The sequence below is a fragment of the Protopterus annectens genome, chromosome 4.part0, assembly GCF_019279795.1.
Source record: "Protopterus annectens isolate FY-2018-M chromosome 4.part0, PAN1.0, whole genome shotgun sequence".
NCBI classification, from domain to species: Eukaryota; Metazoa; Chordata; order Ceratodontiformes; family Protopteridae; genus Protopterus; species Protopterus annectens.
Genome location: NC_056733.1, coordinates 654,995,460 through 655,002,856, shown reverse-complemented (window position 1 = coordinate 655,002,856; position 7,397 = coordinate 654,995,460).

Genomic DNA, 7,397 nt, shown 5'->3' with positions numbered 1-7,397 from the left:
GAATGACTTCAGCAATAAGGGACCAACTACAGAAGGGTTCATTTGAGGAAATGATGTGTTCTGTCATCACTGGTCTTTGTGTGGACATTTTGGGGGGAAATTTTTCATTTGGTGTCAGCGATAAGCTTCTGCAGACACAGACAACTTACTGAAGGGATTGTTTTGGACAAATGTTCCTTTTGGTGTGTGAAGTGCTTGTGCAGGCATAGACAGACTGCTAAATGGATCACTGGAGGAAATGTTTCATTTGGCATCAATGAAGTACTAAAGCCTGCTTTAGATCACTTACTGAGTATATTATACCCGTGCCATGGGATTATGAATGAAAACAATATTTTACTTAGCTTATTCTGGACAACCAGAACCTTGATATTAGCTACATGCTAATTTATATCTAAAATAGCACAGTCATGAAGTAATCAACATTACCGCCTTGCATTACTTATGTCCCCAGTTCAGTTCTAAATGGCGGCACTTTATCTGAATCTGTACAATCTACCTGTGAATTTTGGTACTACATTTCCTCCCACATCCAATGACATAATGTGCGGTGAAATTGCACTTCTTCATTTGCTGTTACTGTGTTGTGTGTCCATGTGCCTGGCAGTTCATTGGAAGCCTGATCAGGGTAAGCTCCAAATCTACTATGCCTCTGCAATGATGCTGTGTGTGTAATTGAGGAAATAATTAATGATTTTTGGCAGTGTGGCATCTCTCAGTACATGAAGCTTCACTGTTGGCCTACACTAGACTTTTTTCAAATACAACATGATTTGGGAGAGCCTTATGAAAAAGAAAACTTTCCCAAATGAAAATAAATCATTTTAGATAAACTGTAGGTCATGGTCGTTTAGGTACTGGGGGACATTTTTATCCTAGTCTCACACTGGATTCATTATCCAGGTATCTTCTCCAATTCATAGGCAAGTACAAGGTGAGCAATTAGGATAGGAGGAGTTGAGATAACAATGGTGATGTACAACCAATTTACAGGAAAGAGCCCAGGAATAAATGGTACTGCTGTGAAAGTTTGGAATTTAGAAGGGAAAAAAAATTATAAACATCTGGAAGGTTTGGTTTAATACTATTTTACAGAGAGGAAAACTACCAACATCCTGGATAAAACTGGTGGCAGCTGTAATACCTAAACAGGGTAAATGTCCATCAGATCCAGCTTCATACAGGCCCATTTCAACACTAAGTCATAATTATAATGTGTTTATTTATGTCAATAATGCCAAAAAGAATGTAAAAAGTGATGCCAAAAATTGATATGGATCAATGTGGTTTTGTGGAGGAGAGGCAGACTTTTGACAACATTAACAGAACATTGATGATCCAGAGGGAAGCAGAATGTAAGAAAATACCACTATTGTTGGTCTTGATGCAGAGAAAGCATTTGATAGAGTGGGTTGAGACTTTAGCAGCAAAGTAATGGAAGCATTTTCAGTCGATATTAGAATTATAAGGTTAATTAGGAGGATATATGAGGGATTGGAGATGAAAACTCAAGTGGGCGGAGGTCCTCTCTGATAATCACTGGTTGAGCAGAGGAAACAGGCAGGGGTGTCCTCTCTCCTCTTTGCTGTCTGCATTATATTTAGAATGACTGGCAAAGAAAATAAGGGACCAATTACAGAATGGTTCAGAGAAACCTTTATTAGCAAGTGCAAAACTAAAAAAAGAAAGAACGGAAAAAAGTGTGTGTGTGTGTATTACACACACACACATATATAAGGATATAATTAGTAAGGTAGTCGAGAAACAGTGAATTTTGATCAGGACAAAATGAAAGGCAGTGATGTATAACAGAATGGTGATAATGCTGCAGAGAGTCTTCTTTCGGTTGCTCCCGTTAGGGGTCGCCACAGCAGATCAAGAGAGTAGCATCAGGCATTAACTGCAGACATGCAATGCAAGGTCTGAAGGCATCACTCATGGGAATGTCACGGTTTGAAACTACTGAAAAGCAAGTATCGGAATCCGTCGAGAGGATGTGCTGAAGAAAATGTTACATTTAACTTTCATTATTTTGCTGTGGTGATATGATGGAGAGGTACTTGATACAGCTCAAATAACATAGCAGTTCTGTCATTTTGCTGTGTAATCTTTGAGAGTTCAGAAATTTGGATTGCAGCATGTAGGACTAATAACTGAACTAATGAAGCAACAGGCTGCAGCTGTACTTGGAAATGCAGAACTCAGCATGAAAAAATAGTAGATCAGGCGAAAGTAACAGAAAAAAAAATTATATAATAATTCTTTGGAGAACTGTACTACCAGACACATTATAAAATGTTTTCATCCTCCTTTTGAATGAGAAAAACTGCACAGACTGTTAAGATACATAGAGGAAAATAAACTGACAATGAACAAGTCTAGTAATTCAGCAAGATGCAATGCCTGCATTGTAAAATGCATTTTATGTGGATTCTAAAACAGGCACTAAATAACATGAAAAGTAAGGAATAGAGAACTCCATGTTCGTGAGATGAATTACACATGCTTTCTACAGAAGTAACAGCAGGAAATAAAATCCATGAAATACTATTGTTTAGTTAAGACAAAAGCCACTGGCTAAACTAATTAACATATCAATACTGAATAACTCTTGTTTACTAATCCTTTCCACATAAGCTAGAAGTCAGGAGAAGGCAAATCATTACAAACATTCAGAAGTTACCTTGCTTTGAAAATAACAAGCTACAAGCTAAAATAACGAATGGCTCAACCTAAAAGGTGTTGTGAGTAGATCAAGGAAAAAAGGAGGACTGTGATTAAGAGGCTGAAACATCCTGCAGGTAACCCTGACCCTACCCTACACAGACAAATCTTGAGCATGCTCAGAATTACACACTGCTCAAGGTAAACACTGCAGAATGTAAACAAAGAAACGCTGGGATTGTCCCTTTAAGGTTGCTTAGAAACTTTTTCATTGTGGTGATAGTTTTGTCTTTTTGGCATTACCTAAAATAGCTCTAGGATGGTGGATAAAATTTTAGCCAATATCTGAAAACCTAAGGGGGACAGCTGGAGTCCATCTTTGGCAAAGAAACGTGGCCTGTTGACCATGTATTCCCATGCTGGCAAATATTGGATTCCCTTGGAGTGACACCATAAACTATGCCAATTATTAAAATCAATCACTTTTATGTTTGTACAGTGGTTTGCAATGAGATCATTTACACCCACGTGGATTATGATAGAATAATATTGATACCTAGGGTGCAGTGACGTGTGTGTGGTGATGCTGTGGATAAGGACTCTAGATAGACATCTAACCATTATCTTTCCCTTGTCTAATTTGGTGAGTAGGACATCTGTATATTTCACAATGGAATCCCCAATGACACGGCTTTTAGGTTAAGTATATGCTCTCTTTATGGGGGTTTCTCGTGAGGGACCATCAGGTGCAGGATTACGCGAGATGTTCGGTGTTTCTTTTGGTGTGTTTTTTAGTGATTACTAAACAGCAGTGTTGCAGTTAAGTGGCTTCCGAGATTTGGAAAGCTTTATTTTAAGTGCCTCAGCATAAGACAATATGTGTATGTGGTGAGTGGTACAGTGGATATAAAAATTGTACACACCCCTGTTAAAATACCAGGTTTTTGTGATATAAAAAATGAGACCACAGTAAATCATTTCAAAACTTTTCACACCTTTAATGTGACCTATAATCTGGACAATTCAATTGAAAAACAAACAAATCTGTTAGGGGAAAAAAATATAAAAAATAAAAAACGTACAATAAGCTGGTTGCACAAGTGTGCACACCCTTAAACTAATACTTTGCTGAAGCACCTTTTGATTTAATTACAGCATTCAGTCTTCTTGGGTACACACCTGCCATCAATTAAACAGACTCTGATTAGCCCCAAATAAAGTTCAGCTGCTCTAGTAGGACTTCTCTGACATTTACTCAGTTGCCTGCTACAACAAAAGCCATGGTTCGCACAGAGCTTACAAAGCATCAAAGAGATCTCATTATCGAAAGGCATCAGTCAGGAAAAGGGTACAATAAAAATTCCACAGCAATGGATATACCATGGAACACAGCGAAGATAGTCATCAAAAAGTCGAGAAAATATGGGACAACAGTGCCGTTGCAAAGAACTGGACGTCCCTCCAAAACTGATGAAAAAACAAGACGAAAACTTGTCAGGGAGGTTGCCAACAGACTTACAGCAACAATGAAGGAGCTGCAGGAATTTCTGGCAAGTAGTGATTGTGTACTACTACATGTGACAACAATCTCCCGTATTCTCCATATGTCTGGCCTATGGGGTAGGGTTGCAAGACGAAAGCCTTTTCTTACACAGACATCCAAGCCTGGCTAAAATTTGCAAAACAATACATCAGGTCTCCCACAAACATTTGGGAAAATGTGTTATGGTCTGATGAGACCAAGGCTGAACTTTTTGGCCACAATTCCAAAAAGTACATTTGGTGCAAAAACAAAACTTTGCATCACCAAAAGAACACCATCCCCACAGTGAAGCATGATGGTGGCAGTATCATGCTTTGGGGTTGCTTTTCTTCAGCTGGAACTGAGGTTTTAGTCAAGATGGAAGGAATTATGAACAGTTCCAAATACCAGTCACTTTTGGCCCAAAACCTTCAGACATCTGCTAGAAAGCTGAAGATGAAGAGGAATTTCACCTTTCAACATGACAATGACCCCAAGCATACATACAAATCAACAAAAGAATGGCTTCACCAGAAGAAAATTAAAGTTTTGGAATGGCCCAGCCAGAGCCCGGACCCAACTCCAACAGAAAATCTGTGGGGTAACCTGAAGAGGGTTGTGCATAAGAGATGCCCTCACAATCTGACAGATTTGGAGCACTTTTGCAAGGAGGAGTGGGCAAATATTGCCAAGTCAAGATGTGCCATGCTGATAGACTCCTGCCCAAGAAAACTGAATGCTGTAATTAAATCAAAAGGAGCTTCAACAAAATATTAGTTTAAGGGTGTGCACACTTAAGCAAACAGCTTATTGTACTTTTTTTATATTTTTCCCCTAACAGATTGGTTTGTTTTTCAACTGAATTGTACGGGTTATAGGTCACATTAAAGGTGGGAAAAGTTTTGAAATGATTTATTGTGGTCTCATTTTTTTATATCACAAAAATATGGCATTTTAACAGGGGTGTGTATACTTTTTATATACACTTTATGTGTGAGGGATATAGTACGGGTACACTTGACAACCTCATTTGTAAAATGTTTGCCTCCAGAGAAGTTGCATACTTACATTTCTCACATCTTGTGTTATTTCACTTAATGACTATCTGATTTTCTGAGAACATAAGACAATTGCTACATTGACTTTGGATGCCCACATCTACCAAGTTGGCTCCAGAGACATGAGGAAATTACATATCCATTTTGTCCAGTCCTGTAATAGGGTGGTCTGTTTAGGATTAAGGATTGGGTTTTAACAGGAGTCTCCAAGAGTAGTTTCTGGGGTTAAGGACAAGATGTTATACAGAGCTAGGATATGGTAGTGCTATCTGATGCACAAGCTAGCTGCTATAATACTAATTCTGCACAATACCATGTTGTTTAAAAGGTTTTGGACCTAATCCTAACTTTACAGTGAAATTTTACTGTCTAGGCATTTGCAACTATACAGGGCACTGTTAACCATCTCTGCAGCTCAGTGCAAACTCGTCTGATTTACTGCAGAGAGAGAAAAAAAACTTGAAAACTGACTCCTATGCCCTCTAACCAATTAACAGCCATACCTTGAGCTCCCTGGAGTGCTTCCCAACTAAAGAGAGACCAGGTAAACACCTTCTGCCACAAGATGGATGATCCTGGAATTCTTAATGTAAAAGCACAGCAAAAGTAACATTCAAGTGCAGATTAAACAAACTACTACTAAACAATTAAGTCCCTGGCTAATTTACCCTTCTGCAAGACGATCTGAAGGCAAACAAAATTAGAAAATGACCAACAAACAGGGAAATGATTTTTGCCACAGAATTAAGTAAATGCTTTAAAAATGCTCAAACTATCACTGCATAAAACAAGCACAACTGCAGTAAATCAAGAAAATAGTATTTTATCTTAGCCTGGATGGCTCTGGATGCAACTGAAACACCTAAAAAGCATTGCAGAGCTCTGAGGAAGCGAGCACAGAGCCTTGCAAACTCTCTTGAATTATAGCAAAGAAAAAAAAGCTTGAAAACTGTCTCTTATGCCCTCTTGTGAATAAACGACCACACTTCGAACTCCCTGGAGTGCTTCCCAATTCAGAGAGACCAGGTAACTAACCACCTTATGCCACAAAAACACAAGATGGATGATCCTGAAATTTCTTAATGTAAAAATATTCAAACCCTGTACCCTTGCCAAAGGGAACTAATCATTAACAAGTCAGAACTTTAGCCCTCTGCACTAACTCCCAGAGGGTCCCATAAACTCTTGTTTTGGTGCTTTTGCAATCGAGTCCCTCGATGTTGGTTAAAAGTATCACTTCAGACATTGTTGACATGCTGTTGTTAAAAAAGTGAAAATTGGTAAGACGTAAAATATTGCATGATGACTATAACAATCAATCACAGGAGATTAGAAAAGATTTGAAAGATAGACTGGAAAAGCAATTTACAAGAAAACAATGGGAAAACATATGTATGACTCCCAAGTATTCAAGAAAGTCCAAAAGCCTTAAGATATTTCCTTGGAAGTGTTTACAAAGATATTTGTATACCCCAAGCAAACTTTAAAAGAATTTTTCCTCAGACAGACAGCAAATGTTGAAGTGTGATGGGGGGAAAAAGAGGCAACTGGGAACATGTTTCTTGGGAGTGTAAAGAATTGGCAGATTTTAAAAATTCCCTATAGTGCACCCTGTCAGAAATACTGGGTAAGCAAATGGCTGTAATTAAGGAAAATATTATTTTGAGCTGGGACACAGTTTCTGGATTGCCTAGACATAGTAAGGCCTTATTCAGTTTTAATTCTTTTGGTTGCCAAAAAAATCAATTACTAGAAAATGGAAATCAAAGTCTAAACCAGCTGTATTAGATGTAGTGACTATTACACAAGAGATAAAAGAACTAGAAAATGGATCTTTAGTAAAAGGAAGGGGCAAATTATATACAAATAAATGAAATTGTGGGAACAATACACAAAGAATAATGTTGAGGAGGGGGAAGGATTTTTATGGAAAGACAGGAATTCAGCAATTTATGTAATGTTAGACTGATGTTAGTTACGATGACAAAATGCTATGTGATGTATAATGTATGTAAATGGGAAAAATATTTGTATGGTTTGTTTTCTTTTCTCTTAATATATGTTTGGCTATGATTAAGTAATAGTTTAATAAAGATGTTTAAAAACATTCTAAGTTAAGAGTACCTTAATACTAAAAGTGCTACTCATCGGAG